Here is a 16,326-nt window from a genome sequence, read left to right on the forward strand (position 1 = left end):
AGGAGGTATCAGACATGGTCCTCATATTTCTAGTTGGATAGGTGATTTATTAAGCTACTTCTGAGGAAAAGATTATGATTGATCTACTAAAATTTGAAATTAGGGGTAAGAATGTCTGTAGAAATTTTTATTTCTCAATCATGTCAATCACAGAAGATAAAGGACTGAAGTGACACAAATCATTTGAAAAGAAAATGTGTCTCTTTGAAATGACAGGGACGTGTCACCTAGGATACCTCAACAATGTAGTTACCTAAGAAAGACCAGAAGATGTACAACAGCAAGAGTAATGCAAACATAAAATAAGGAGATCCTGATGCAGCCCAGCCATAGACAAAGAACAGCAGGCAACAAAGAGAAATGATCTACAGAGACGACCTCTCAGTTAGTCAGCCTGTATCAATCCCTGCAATCTTACATAGACAAAGATAAAACAAAAGGAAGCCATGATTTTGAAGGGATATTGGGAGATACATAGGGTGATTAGAGGGAGCAAATGCAGGGGGGAAATGTTGTAATGTTTAATTAAAATGAAATACAAAAGAAAAGACAAATTTCAATATAAATTGTTAGTATCCAGTTAGAGAGTCATTACCAGCTGAAAGTAATGGATCTACTAGTATTTGGGCAAATTGGCAACTCTTTCCACCTTACTAAGGAAGAAAAGTGATAAGAAAATATGAGCAAGAGAAACCACTACCCACTGATGGTAAAAGTGGGTTTTGCAAAACAAGCATAGCTACCAAAGGGCATGGGCTTGTAGTGAGGGCATTGCCACAAGGCAGGGATAAAGAATGTTTGCAGAAGCAACAAGCTATTGGCATGGCTCTGGCTATAGCTCCTTGGCATAGAACATGGCCCGAAGGCACAACTGGAATTTAGGGAATGCAGACCCATAGAACCTTGAACAACATAAATATATATTAAGATTTTAAATCCATTAGTCATATGCTCACTAAAAAAATGCAGATTTTTATTCTAAGAAATAAGTCATTTGGCTATTTTCCCATTGACTAAACATGATGGAGTGTTTTAATACAAACCAAGATAATAGTGCATTTCAAAAGTCATATCACACAAACTCACACACAAACTCAAACACACACACACACAAACTCAAACACACACACACACACACACACACACACACACACACACACACATACCTGCCGTCTATCAATCTCAGAACAATAATGCAGAAAACAATATAGGATAAAATTAAACACAAGAGGAAATCTCAGTCAAAAGATGTAGCAAGTGTTTGATACATGATGTGTCTGTACCACAGGACTTGGTGAACAACTTGGTCATATTTACCTTTCATGTTTGCTCCAAAAATACCAATAACATACAGTAAGTATAGAATTTATAGGTATTTATTATTGTTGTCCAGAAAATATATACCTTATATGCTGTTGTTTGTTGTATACTTTTGTTTGGCCACAGTACAAGAATGTTTCCACCAGTGTCATCACACCCATTGATTCACAACGCTTTGTTAAGTTAGGAGAACTAGGACATCTTTAGACAATAGAAATTTTCCACTTTAGTTCAAATTCAAAGAAAATTTAAAATTTTATGGAGTCACTGTGATATATAAAGGCTGTCACAGATCAAAGCACAATAATGGAAGGAACAGCATTGTTACCACGTTTCTGCTTCACTAAGTCCTCGTGTTCCTATCTGTCAGTGAGGTTGAATACTCCGATGTTTCAGAAAGGACTTTGCAGATCCCAGGTCTTAATAAAAGTAAACCAGGTATATTTGGTACAGTTGGATAATAAAATTATATAGCCCACTAGCATACATGTTAAATCATTTTTGTTACATGATTTACTTTATGACATGTTTGTAAATGCATGTATTATATTTGGTCATATTTACTACCATTGCCTTGTAGCATTCTCTATATTACTCCCCATTGAACCCCTTTACCCTTTCCTACCTATTAGTCTTCCTTCTATTTTTTATGATTTTGAGGTGTGTGTATGTGTATTTGTGTGTTTGTTTATGTGTGTTTGTATGTACATGTGTATGTATATGTGTATGTGTGTTTGTTTATGTGTTCATGTGTGTGTGTTTGTATGTACATGTGTATGTGTGTGTGTGTGCATGTGCATGCATGCATACATGTTGAGTTTAGTTACAGTTGCTTACATGAGCATGGGTCAGGGCTTACTTTCCATAGCATAAGAAAGGCATTACTTATACAACTGAAGAAACTACATACCCACTCCCACCAAAGGACAGGAGTCCCTCAGGGAGAGTAGCAGCTCAAAATCCCCCTCGTTTTATAACATGTTTAATATCATACAGGAATTGTGCAGGTCACTGAAGCTATTTAACATTCTATGAGTCTCACAGCCATGTCATCTCCAGAAGATAACTTTCTTTTTTCAATGTTCTTTCCCATTCTTCCACTCTTCTATTTTTTTTCATAATTTACTGTTGATATGTTAAAACAGTTACTATCACCTAATAATTTCAGACAATAGCTGACAAAGAACAAATTTAATAAAGACAATAGAAGATACTAGCTACATATAACATCACTATATGCAGGGCGACAGACCTTGATAAGAGAAGTACGACTACTAGAATAGGCAGAGAACTGACTATTGACCTGGTGGCCTCTCTGGAATTAGACAGAGAAGGATGCTTCTTCTATTAAGATGTATAAATAAGACTAAATTAGGTGTCTTAGGATGAAAGGATGACAGTGAATCTTAAAACGTTTGCCCTAAGGCTAGCCTCTACTTGGGAGATTCTGTTAAGGAGGGATTGCTTCAGGGCTTAGGCTGGAGTTCTATCATATTTAAGCACCTAGAGGAAGGACAGTATTTTAACTGAAATGTGGCTAACAAGCATTTTGCTCCTATTAGTTTGTGGGGACCAGTACTCCATCTGAGCATGCATGAGGAGAAAACGAATGAGGGACTTGGAAGGTCCTTTTGAACATTTGTAAGCAAAGGAAGCGTCCATATGTTTTATCTAAGGTATGAAGAGAAGAATCATTCTCAGCAAACCCTTTCTGGAATTTACAGGGGCTGAGGAATTTCCTTGACCTTTACTTTTCAAGCTCATGAGACTCGAGTTAAATGCATCAATGCCGTGTCTGATTCATTTCAATATAAATACTGTCTCTTTCAAGACAGACTCCATAATCAGCAAAGCATGTGTTAAGGGTTGGAAGTTCAGTAGTGCTGAAGCTTGATGTGGGAGGTCTTCCTTCATGCACTGATGTGGGGTGATGGAAGCGTCAGGCAGTGGGAGAAACATTAAGAGACACGGGCCTGTTGAAACAAGCATGCCATCAAGGTTATGTTGTATATGTTGGTCCCTGGGCTCTTTTTCTGTCTTTTACTTTGAAACATCTATAAGATAAACAATTTTATTCCACCATGTGGACCATTTTCCTTTCCTAAAGCTCAAAATATTAGAACCTAGAAACTAGGGGCTGAAATTATTGAAGCCCCAAACAAAATAAATATTTCCTCCTTTTACGTTATCAAAGGGATTTTATTAGAGCAACAAAAAGTTCACACACCTAATAAATACGTTGTCTTCCTAATTCTTTCCAGTAAGATAAATGAAATTCTTAAAGTTAAATATAAGAAGACCCTTTAAAATCACTTGAATTTTAGAGAGCAGAAATCATAAGAAATAAATAAAACTAAAGATAAAATAACAAAATGATACGGTCCAGCTTTCCTATAAAAATAACAACTTGTACTAGATCTTAACCAAAGTGCAGTGCTTAGAATTCAGGACAGCAGAACTCTGTAAATGTTACCAGAGTTTTTAGAGCCATATCCATGGCTCAGGCATTCGGAACACCTAGGTTCAGTTACTGTCCTCGGCAGGTCAATTAAAAAAACACGTAAAAGTTGAGCGAGGGAGATTCATTCAGTGTGGTTGTGTTGAGGAGAGGAACATCTTCAGAGCCTGCCCATGGGGTATAGCCTTCAGCAGAAGTAAGAGGCATCTATAAAGAAGCCTCCTCAGCTGTACCTACTACCATTGCCTTGGCTGCTGTCTCCCTTACAGTGTCATGATTAATTGTCAGAGCAGTGTGAAAATTTTCAGGTTGACAAGCACTCTCTCTGACTGTACCTGGTTCCCAGGTTTTTGTCCTTTCGGCATGACACCCTGAACCCTAGGGAAGTTTGAGTCTTAGGTCCATTGTTTCAATAGTTTCATAGTCAAAGGAATAGGCAAAAGAGGGTTTTTGTTGTTGTTGTTGTTTTTGTTGTTGTTTTGTTGCTGTTTTAAGTATATTTTCTTCCCCGCAAGTTACAAAAAGTTCTAATGAGAGAAGAAAATGAAGTATAGCAATCATCAAAGAGTTATATTTTTCGTACTCCTTAAGATACATATCTAAAAGAAGTGTCAAATTAATAGCTGGCTCTTTGTATCTGATCTCTCTATTTTTATTTGTTTTTACATAGGGACTGGAAGAATAAAACGTTTTCCCACACCTATATAGCAGTAACCTGACTATCATAAACTGTCAAAATCCGAAAGGTGTGGTGAGCACTATGCCAGTGGGAAATGCTGATGCTTGTTCAAATGCTGGTGGCTCTAACAATGGGGATAATGGTCATGGTAGTGTGTAGGATACAAATCCTGAAAAAGAAAAAGATGCACCACCTAAGAAAGGCACATTGTAAGGGGAATGGCTAGTAACATGAAGAAAAGGTTTTAATGTTGTCTCAAGCCTAAAGTAAGGTTAAATATCCTGGCGTTTTCCCTCTGTGATAACTTATTTCTTTTAACTATCAATTTAAGCTGTCGTTTACAGGAGGGAAATATTCTCTACCTAGAAAGATTACTGCTGATGAGAATTAGCTAAATTTGTGAATGTCTCTGTAATTTCATCTTCTATGATCCTTTTCGGCCACTGTAGTTTAGAGCTCTATCCAGCGGCATGTTTTAACAGCCAATTCATTGATCTTATAGTCTGAAAGATAAAAATTGTTCTGATAGAATTTTACCTGTTACTTTGCTTTATAGAAATTCCCAAATTACATCTGTACTTATACTGTAAATTAGTGAGGAAAATAAAATATTATTTGGATCTCCTCGTCTAATTCCACTGTGGTCTTCTATTTTGTGTGATTGTGAATTAAAAAGAACTTTTCTTCCTTTTGTTTGTCGCTGCAATGAGTCATGAAACTCTGAAAAGGACACTGTCCTTGGTAGTGTCCCTACTCTGGTAATTTTCTGTGTCTTCTATTTAACTAGACTCCACCTTCAGCTTCCTTTTCTTCTCTCTTGAAGAGTCTCATTCAAGAAGAAATTAAGTGTCTGAAGTTCTTACCCTGTCATCTTTACCATATATTGCTTTTGTTATCTTCATCATTTGCTTGCATAATCCAAACAATTTTTTACCTAAAAATTAATCTCATTGCTAATATTTCTTTTTGGTGATCTTTGTTTGCTGCAGTATCCATCCTGCCCCTGGGTTACCTGTCTCCACATGCCCTTGTTAGAATGTGTGCTGTATTCAATTTCATGGCCCTGCTGAAGACTCAATGGCAGTGGCTTCTATTTTTTACCACCAAGGCTATCTTCCAATAAGATCCGCCTTTCCAATCTTAACATAGGTCATGAACATGCATTTAACAATACAAATATGCCAATTGATGGCTCTAAGAAAAGGATACACCATCTCCCTTTTTGTACTACAAGGCATAGACAAGGGACAGTCTTTTGTGACACGGTTCTGTATAACTTGACCTTCTCACCTTGGTAACACCAAAGCCCAAATACGTTTGTGGTCGTTTTGTGAGAATCCGTCGCACAGCATTGTCGAGTACTGCAAAGCTCATTTCATTAACTTCTATTTGTTTTATTCTCTTGTCAAATTGGTGGCACTCGTCCTTTAATATTTTCCTCTAATAGCCTTAGCAAACTCTCCTCTTCTAAATATTCCGTATCTTTTATACATTTCCAGTTTATTCTCCCAATTCCATTTAGATATTCACATAGTTGGAAAACACTTCTTATAGAATTTTTTAGTTACAAACTCACAGTGCATGCCTATTATGAAAAATATTATATTTAACACAGATAAAGGAATCCATAAAGAAACTTTTAATGTGAATGAATGAAAAGAAGAGAATTCTGCTAAAAGTAAGGAAGCAAAGTCAGTCAGGACCTAAGAAAAGTTAAACAGAACTATAATAGCTATACTAATCAAAAGTTCACATGCTAATTGAGAATGGTTGAGTGAGGAAAGTTTTACATGAAATAGTGATACAGTGATAGTAAGTAACTTTGTCAGCTCATGGTTACAGGAGGAAAGACAGATCCCAAGAGAAGCAATTCGTCTTGTGCATTAAACATAGCTCTAGTTTCTGCAGATCCCAACATACTGGCGATGAACTTTCTAGCAAACCAGCGTATTCAATTGTCTCAAATGAATCATGTATACCTTTGTATTTCATGTCTAAATAATCTATGCTAAAGTTTATTAAGCAGACTAAGCCTTTCATCATGGAAACAACCTCAGAGAAAGAAAGAACAATCTATAAATTCCTGAGTACAATAGTCACATTTGTTCAGTGTCCAGTAATCTGTTTGGATAAAAGATGCTAGACAGTGTAAGCCCAACTAGATTGCCTCTACAATTGCTTGGCAAAAGTCGCTTATGGAAGCTCCACCTTTTCATTGGTGCTTTGGAGCCCCTTTGTGCAATAACCATTCACTGCTGACAATATTACAGTGCCATTTGTTTCTCCAATACGGGGCTTTATTGATTTAAGCAGCAAAACATAGTAACTCCAGGGTCCATAGGATAACTTCCACCTTGATAAAGACAGAAAAACAAGAAAGGAATTAAAGTTTATTAAATATGAAATGCACATTGTTATGTGTTTCCTATGTACATATGAATAAGAAGCAGGTGTCTTCCAGACAAAGGATAATTTGACTAGAAAAAACGTTCACTACAGTACTTCCTTAGTGTGTGTTTTGTAGTACTCAGAGAATACTGGCCCTCCCTACAGGAAGTTATTGTAAACAGATTTCTTATCTATAAAATGTTTATAAACATGGATTGTATTCCCATTTTAGAACTCGAATGTATTGAATTAAAGTTCTTCACAGGAATTAGTAAGAACATTGCACCACTTTTGGATACTAAAAAAAATCATAACCCAGACATTCTTGTTCACCCACATTTAATGGAGAACTATTCATAACAGTCAGGTTATAGAGCCATATTAGACATCCATCAACCAATAAGGATATAGAAAAAATGTGACATATGAATACTTACATGCAAAGGAGTCCTTTACAGCCATGAAGAAGCTTTAAAATATGTCATTTCCAGGAATTTGGAACTAGACATCACTAAATAATACATTATAAGTAGAACTGAGAAAGATAAACGTCACAGGAAAGTAGTTTTAAATTGTGTGTGTGTGTGAGAGAGAGAGAGAGACAGACAGACAGACGACAGACAGAGAGACAGAGAGATAGAGAGATAGAGAGAGAGACAGAGAGAGAATGTCATTATGAAACATTATTTTACATGGTAATCTAATCTTTTGTTTGTTTTTTCATTGCATGTGTATGGATGTTTTGTCTATTGGTCTGTCTGTGCACCACATGTCTGCAAGGTTCATGAAGACCAGAAGAAGGCATTGGATCCCTATGACTGGGATTTCTGAGAGAAAAAGCAGCAAGTGCTCTTAACTGCTGATCCATCTCTCCAGCCTCCAGTATTCTAAAAGTTTAATTTAAAAGATAGACAATAAAAAAGGAGTAGCAAAGTAAACCACACATTGTACAGATAAGAAAAATGTAACTAAATCTATTATATATATATATATATATATATATATATATATATATATATGCATTTTTCCTCACCATTCTTCTGTCTGTACATGCGTATCTGGGATAAACAAATTCTCTGTCTCCCTGTCCTCCCTTCGCTCCAACCCCTTACTGGCTCTCATATGCACACATTGTGTTTGCTGCTGTCTCTCATTTTGAGCATCTGCTAGGGTTCAGGCAATTATGTCCTCTGTGAATAAACATGGACTACTCTACAAACATAACCACCCGAAGCAACACACATTTATTAACTCAGGGTTTATGAGAATCATAAATATAGATTATTTATGCACAGTTTAGCTGGGTTATGTTGTGTATACAGGGTTTCACATGGCTGCAGTAAGTCCTTAAGCACACGCTGTTCTTATAGAGTGGCTGAGCTGGGCAAAATCCTGCTTTCAAGCATCTTGAGGCTGTGTCTGAGATTGATTTCCTTGCAGCTGTATGAGCGGGCATATCTCTTCCCCCAGCCCTTGAATAAGGACCAGCCTCGGCTTAGAGTGTTTGTACATAGACCTTGCCATGTTGACTTTCTATAATGCCGGCTACCGATTAATCCAGGGGAATCTTTGGCCTAGAAGGCACCCAGTCATATCTGAAAGACTTTTGGATTGTATTATAACCTCACTCAAGAGGTGAGATATGTGTAAATATGTCAGTGCTTAAAACGAGGACATTGGACATTCCCAGGAAATGCCCTGGCTCTGAGCTATGTCCTACCTCATCATTTTGTCTTTTGATTTTAAGATAAGTTGTTACTAAGTTCCTCAAGTTGGCCCAAAACTATCAATCCTCCTGTCTCAACTTCCGAAGAAGCTAGGATTATATACATGTATGACATGGCCCAACTCTCTCGTGTGACTAATTCACAATCAACCAGTGTGAGTTTTAAATATATTTCCAAGACACAAGTAATACTCCCTAACTAGAAGCAATGATCATATTTCTACTCAAGGGACCCTGGGGCTACCACATCAGCTTTCTGTTGTAGAAAAGATCTGATTATTAAAAAAAAAAAAAGAAAAGCATAAAATCTGCACTCAATAGGCTTATCACTCTGTCACTATTCAAACACTAAATACTGAACCTCCATATCCCCCATTTTTCTTATCTCTAAAAAAATGGCTTGCATTATGATCAGTTTGAATGAAACCTTATGATTATGTAGGGATGCCTAACCCAGTGATGATAGTATCTTTAAAATTCAGCCAATGTGTGAAGAATCAGAAAAAGAAAAAACTTCATTTTAAGTTACTGTATTGAATTGGTCAGATGTAAAATAAATTATTTTGACTTTTTGCTCTCTTGTTTCAGTTGCTCATCGTAGGATAGGCTAGACATCTGTGGCAAAAAATATCTAAATAACCACCATGTAAAAGCAGAGGGTTTGATTTGATTTGTCCTTACAGTGGATTCACTAAGCTTCATTCTTCTGACCATGGGAAAGCAGGAGAATACAGCTGAAGAAACTACTCTCCTAATGGCTTCAGGGAGGCAAAGAGCGATGGAGATGGAAAGGTCTCAGCATCCACCCAAGGAAACTTCGCCAATAACCTATCCTCTTTTAAATTAACTAATTCATGTATTGATTCACTTTTCATCTCCATTGTTGTCCCCCGTCCCAGTGCCCCATCACATAGTCCCTCCTCCCCTTGTCCTGGAAGAGTGTGGCAGCTTCCCCTGTGTATTCCCACACCCTGGGACAGGTTTTGTCCTGCCTCAGTGGGAGAGGACAGCCTAACTTCTAACAAAGCTATGACGTCCCTAAGAACACCATAGTCTCGATGTTAATAGGGCACTTGAGATCCAAATTATACTTGAGACAGAGATGGTAATAAAGGGACATCTATATAAATAAACATAATTTGCATATCTTTATTTTACTAAAAGAAATGAATCTATCACTAAGGTAAACTAACAGGCATACATAATTATCATGGTGTGAAAATATGAGAATTTAAGTAAAAAAATGTAATTTTAAATGACAGTTCTATACTTGTGCAAATTATCTACTCTGTATAAGTAACAATACTTGTCTAAGTTATTGAAAATATTAATTGAATTTTTGAGTAATTGAAAAATTATAGAATTTTTACATTACTTTAAATCCCAATAAAAAGTCATCCAGTATTTTTTTTAACTGCCATTTTTATTACAGTAGTAGCATACCTGCTTGGAATTGAGTTCCATTCAAGTTCAGATTGCAGATACTTATCATTCTGCCATGCATTAAAGTTGCTTATTTTTCCTGAAGTTAGAGGGATAACTCAAAAGATTACCTGTCTCACAATCAACCTGGTGTCTGAGTTCATTCTTATTGTAAACATAATCAACCATCACCTGGGCTGTGGGGGTCCCAGTGGATGGATTGCCCAGATTAGATTGTCATGTGACAGGGTCTGTGGGTTACTGCCATGATTGGTGATTGATGTAGAAGGGTACAGCCCACATTGAGTAATTCTATCCCTAAAAATGCATCTTGATTGTCTAAGAAAACTGGCTAAGCACAAGCCAGAGGGAGTAAGCCAGTCAGCATCATTTTTCTATCATGTTTCTTTCAGTTATTGATAAATTCCTGCCCTGATTTCTCTCAGTATTGGATTGTGACCGGAAAGTATAAACTGAAGTAAACCCATTTTTTCTCAACTTCCTTTAAGACCTGGTGTTTATTACAGCAGGAGAAAGCAAACTAGACTGCATATTTAGGCAACATGTTTCTCTAAGGCAGCTGCACACAGTTTTACAAAAGCATCTAGAAGTCTACAATAATGTTGAAGATTACAAGGATTTACTGTTTGGAACAGCTCATCCCCACTCTAACAAAGAAATTTCAAACGGCCTAAGATTCTCTGCTGGAGCAAGTATCAGAGAGAAAAGCAAAAGTTCTTCACAAATACGATTCCTCCTTCCCCTCTCTCTCTAGTATATTCATTTATAAAACTGTAAAACGGTTATGTAATATCAACACACTATGTTAGGTATGTTCTCTGTCTAGTGTATTGGTGTCAAACATTATCACATGGGAAAAAAATCACATTTTTCTTATACCACAATTGCCATCAAATCCATTCTGACATCTCAAATCCCTGCTTGGGCACAAATGCAAAATACAGTAGGGCAGGAGAAGACAAGCCATAATTAATACCCATTGAGTTCAATATGTGTGTGAGGTATGGGGGAGAGGTGTATTGGAGTTGAACTTTATTTAAAAAAAAGGAAGGCCAATAACTACACATTAAAGAGGACAATATCTATAGTAAACAAATTTACATACCAATAAAATAACTACCATTACTATGTTTAGTTCATTTTTCTTTCATCATGAAATTTATCTTTGACTAAAACATCTATTCAATAATTTACTAAAGTATTTTCAATCATCTCCCTGAAACGTAGAACAAATCTGTGTTGTTCACCATTGTATTCTTAGAATAAGTACCTTTTTTGCACATAATAAAAGCTTAATAAATATTTACATTCTTTCTCAAGAACCACTTGGTCTAAGTGAAGAATTTCCATGTAATTTGTTCCAGAGTCTAGTGAACACTTAAATAATATCTACAGTTCAACACCAACCCAGGAATTAAAACAATAGGGTGGAACTATATGTACAGCTCTAAGACTGGAAAGACGCCTCTGGAATCAACAGAATTTCACCTTGATTCCTGTCATCCACAAGGCAGCCCATATCCATCTAATTCTGTTTCAGGATCTTATACCCTCCTCTGGCCTCCTTGGGCAATGCATGCTCATGGTATAAATACATATGTGAGAACAAAACACCCACATGCATAACATAAAATATTTTTTTTTAAATGTGCAAAAGAATATGTGAAAATCTAATTTATAAACAAAAAAGCTATGGCCACTGCTCATCAACTATAATTTCCACATTTAAAGAAAAGATAACAATGTTCCTCTCTAAAGGCTGTTAAGTAGCCATTTCTTCCCAGAATTTTTGAAGCATCAATAAGCAGAGTTTTGTGTTTTTCTTAGTGAACCTTGGAGAGGATCCAATGTGAACGCTCATTTTCTAAACATATAAAACACTGGGTGGAGAGATTTAGCAACTCCCCCACGTTGCCGAGACAAGATGCCAAAGAAGAGACTAGGCGCCAGGTCTCCTTATCACTCACACAGTCTCCATCGCCAGCGCATCTTGCATTTTGGATGATACTATTTTTCTTTGCACAAACCCAGCTCATATTTCCCCAGCTGACAGTCCTATGCATAATTCTTTCCTTGGCGCATCATCACTGATGCGTTCACAACAGGACATCTTGATGGTTTACAGCCAATCACAAACGTTTAAAGAGAATGCATTTGGTAACGCTTTAACGGTTTTCCAATGAAAGAAGAGGCAGCCACCTGAGGTATGTACCTGTTCTATTACAACAGGGCTGAAGGACTAACAAGTTTTAAACTACTCTTGATGGCTAATATTAGGAAGCCTTGTCAGAACAAAGGAAATTCGAGCTCTGATTTGTCTTGTCTGCTGCATCATCGTCTGCTGCCGTGGACTAAGGGTCTCCTAGTAATGTTGTTTTTCCTACCACAGCCTGTCAAAAGACCATCATAGGCTGCTATTCTGCTGTGACATCTCAGAAGCAATGTGCTGATATTGCTAGGAGTGCCTCAGAGCACAGAATTTTTACAATAAAAAAAAAAACTGATATAATGGAGTATACTTTGCAGAATTTGTTTTGCTGGCCTGATTGCTTCTTTAAAGACATTGTATTCTAATATCTTTCCACTGCACATATAAATTTCTCTACCTCTGAGTCTAAAGGGAAGTCAAGCTTGAGATTGTGTAAATGTGTTCTCTTTGTTTGTTCATAATTCTTCTTCTGGAAAACTTATGACAATAAGGAGCACATATGTCTTTCTCTTCAAAACTTAAAGTATTTTCCCTTAACAACCTTTGAAAATGTAAATAAAGTCCCACTGTATTCAGTGTGCTCAAACTTCTGTCTTAGTAGTTATTTTCTATATGGGATGCACTTGACTTTACTTAAGGCTCCCATTTTCTCTCCTTGTAATTTTCATGTTGAATTTATATATTAAAAAGCAAGTGTCACAGAGGCTAATCTTTTTAAGGATGTTATTTAGCAAAGTAGTTTGCACACCAGTACCGGACCTCACTCCACAAATGAATTCTTTCAGTGACAAATATCATTGTGTTCAATCTAATCAAATTGGTCTTACTGCAAATTCATCTTGCCTTTGAGGGTTTTAATATTCATGAAGTGTGAGGCAGAATAAGGTAGCAGCTTCCTTTCCCCAGAATTTTGAATACTTCTACATATATACTCGCTTCAGGCCAGAATCTCATCTACCACAAGCAATTGCTCTCTCAATCTTAAAATCTACAAATACAATCATGCAATGTAATCAACTCATATACAGAAGATGAATATAATCAAACCCCATACAGATATGGCTCTGCAATACTCACTGTTCACCTGGTTTGAGTTTCTTTAGCCACATTTTTATTCGGATGAAGAAATTGGAAGAGTCTCAAACACATGGGCACTGGGGGAAATTTCCTGTACAAAGCATCAGTGGCTATGCTCTAAGATCAAAAATTTACAAATGGGACTTATCATTGCAAAGCTTCTGTAAGGCAAAGCATAGTTTCATCAGGACAAAATGGCAACCAACAGATTGGGAAAAGATCTTTACTAACCCTACATCCTCTAGAGGGCTAATATCCAATATATACAAAGAATTCGAGAAGTTAGGCTCCAGAGAATCAAAGAACCCTATTAAAAATAGGGTACAGAGCTAAACAAAGAATTCTCAGCTGAGGAATATCGAATGGCTGAGAAGTACATAAGAAATGTTCAACATCCTTAGTCATAATGAAAATGCAGATTAAAACAGTCCTGAGATTCCACCTCACACCAGTCAGAATGACTAAGATCAAAAACTCTGGTGACAGCAGATGCTGGGGAAGATGTGGAAAAAAAGGAATACTCCTCTATTGATGGTGGAATTACAAGCTTGTACAACCACTCTGGAAATCAGTCTGAAGGCTCTTCAGAAAATTGGTCATAGTACTACCTGAGGACCCAGCTACACCTCTCCTGGGCATATACCCAAAAGATGCTCCAACATATAACAAGGACACATGCTCCATTATGTCCATAGCAGCCTTATTTATAATAGCCAGAAGCTGGAAAGAGTCCAGATGCCCTTCAACATAGAAATGGATACAGAAAATATGGTACATTTACACAATGGAGCACTACTCAGCTATCAAAAACAACGACTTCATGAAATTCATAAGCAAATGGATGGAACTAGAAAATAACATCCTGGGTTAGGTAACCCAATCACAAAAGAACATTCATGGTACACACTCACTGATAAACAGATATTAGCCCAAAAGCTCCGATTACCCAAGATACAATCCACAGACCACATAAAGCTCAAGAAGAAGGACGACCAAAGTGTGGATGCTTCAGTCCTTCTTAAAAGTGGGAGCAAAAATATTCATAGGAGGAAATCATAGAGACAAAGTTTGGAACAGAAACTGAGGAAAGGCCATCCATAGACTGACCCACCTGGGGATCCAGCCCACATACAGCCACCAAACCCAGACAATACTGCTGATTCCAAGAAGTGCATGCTGACGGGAGCCTGATATAGCTGTCTCGTGTCCTGAGAGGCTCTTCCAGAACACGATGAATACAGAGAAAGATGCTCACAGAAAACCATTGAACTGTGAACAGGGTCCCCTTTGGAGGAGTTAGAGAAAGGATTGAAGGAGATGAAGGGGTTTGCAACCCCATAAGAACAACAATACCAACCAACCAGAGCTCCCAGGGACTAAACCACCATCCAAAGACTATATACATGGACCCATGGCTCCAGCTGCAAATGTAGCAGAGGATGGCCTTGTTGGGCACCAATGGGAGGAGAGGCCCTTGGTCCTGCTACGTCCCCCCTACCCCACAGTGTAAGGGAATGTCAGGGCAGGAAGGTGGGAAGGAGTAGGTGGATGGGTGGGGAACACTCTCGTGGAATAAGGGGGAGGGGAGATGGGACAAGGGGATTATGGATGGGAAATCCAGAAAGGGGATAATATTTGAAATGTAAATAAAAAATAATATCCAATTAAAAAAAATAAAGAAATTCCACATAGGTCAAGGAGGTTGTTTTGTTTTGATATACTCCAGGCTCACTCCTAATTTACTATGTAGGCTAAGTTGACCTAGAACTCCTGGTCTTTCTGCCTCTACTTTCCAAATCTGCAATCACAGAAATGTGCCCCTGGGCTTAGCTTTAGATTATTGCCTTTTAACTTACTACTAACTTACTGAGGATGCTAAAAAAAAATCCACATGAATAAAATGAAGTTTAACTTGATAATGAAAAAAACTACTAAAAGTATAAAAGTAGATGCATAAACTTTAAGAAATATGCAAATCATTTGTTGTACATATGTGTCTGTGTGATGTTAATTTGAAAGTTATTTTCTGTTTCTGAAGAAGGAAACCCATTGGTCTATACCCACTGTTGGTTAGAATATTTTCTCTTCTGGTTTACCATGAGTTCCACAATGAAAGTTTACAATACTACATCTGGTTCGGTCTATAATTTTTAAGCCCTATTTACATCCCAAAGTAGAAAGATTATATTTATTAGAGCTATTAAAAAATTACATTTTTCTATATTGTAAAAACAGGGCAGAAGAATAAATCATAAAGAAAATAAACATTTATACTATTCTGTAAAAAGAAAAAAAAGATATTACATCCTGTTAAAAATAGGAATATTTGCAAAGAGTATTCTAAACTTGCCCATGTCTCTCCAGTAGTGTTCCTAAGACAGCATAAGTCTTGATCTCTCTTCTACTCATGACCAAATTTGGTTAACAAGAATTGTACAGTTTTGATCAAAATGGAAAGTAGGATCACACATAATTTCCTAACATGGCCCTTAGTATGCTGTTATTGGACATCTCAGGGGACTTCTTGCCTGTACTCAGGTATGCATCCAATATCAATCTAAGAGGTTCCCAAGCCTCAGACAATAGAAGGCACAAACACCACACTTTCCTTAAAATCATATAAAATCTAATCTTCTATACCTTTTTCTAAGGTATAAAAACCTTCTGCTTAGTAATTGAATCCCCAAATCCAGCCTTTAAGATTGAGAACTGTAAAATCAAGTATAGCCTTTTAACTTTCATATTTAGCTCTTCAGATCGATTTCTACTTTCAAATATGTTGTTCAAAATGATGACTTCCGGTGCCTGGATGTTACAAAAGTCTTTAAGCTCAATGTTCTCATTCTACATTTGTGTCGATGATAACCTCTATTCTTTCTATCCTGGTCACCATCCTTATCTTCAACATAGTTTGTCCTGCTCTTGTGATTTTGTAAATTCCTTTGTCAGAGATATCAATTGAATGCCTGAGGCTTCCATGGGATGAAACGTATATCTCTGGACTTTGAATGGTCTAGCCTGCAATA

Source organism: Rattus rattus, chromosome 11, assembly GCF_011064425.1.
Source record: "Rattus rattus isolate New Zealand chromosome 11, Rrattus_CSIRO_v1, whole genome shotgun sequence".
In the NCBI taxonomy this organism is placed as follows: Eukaryota; Metazoa; Chordata; class Mammalia; order Rodentia; family Muridae; genus Rattus; species Rattus rattus.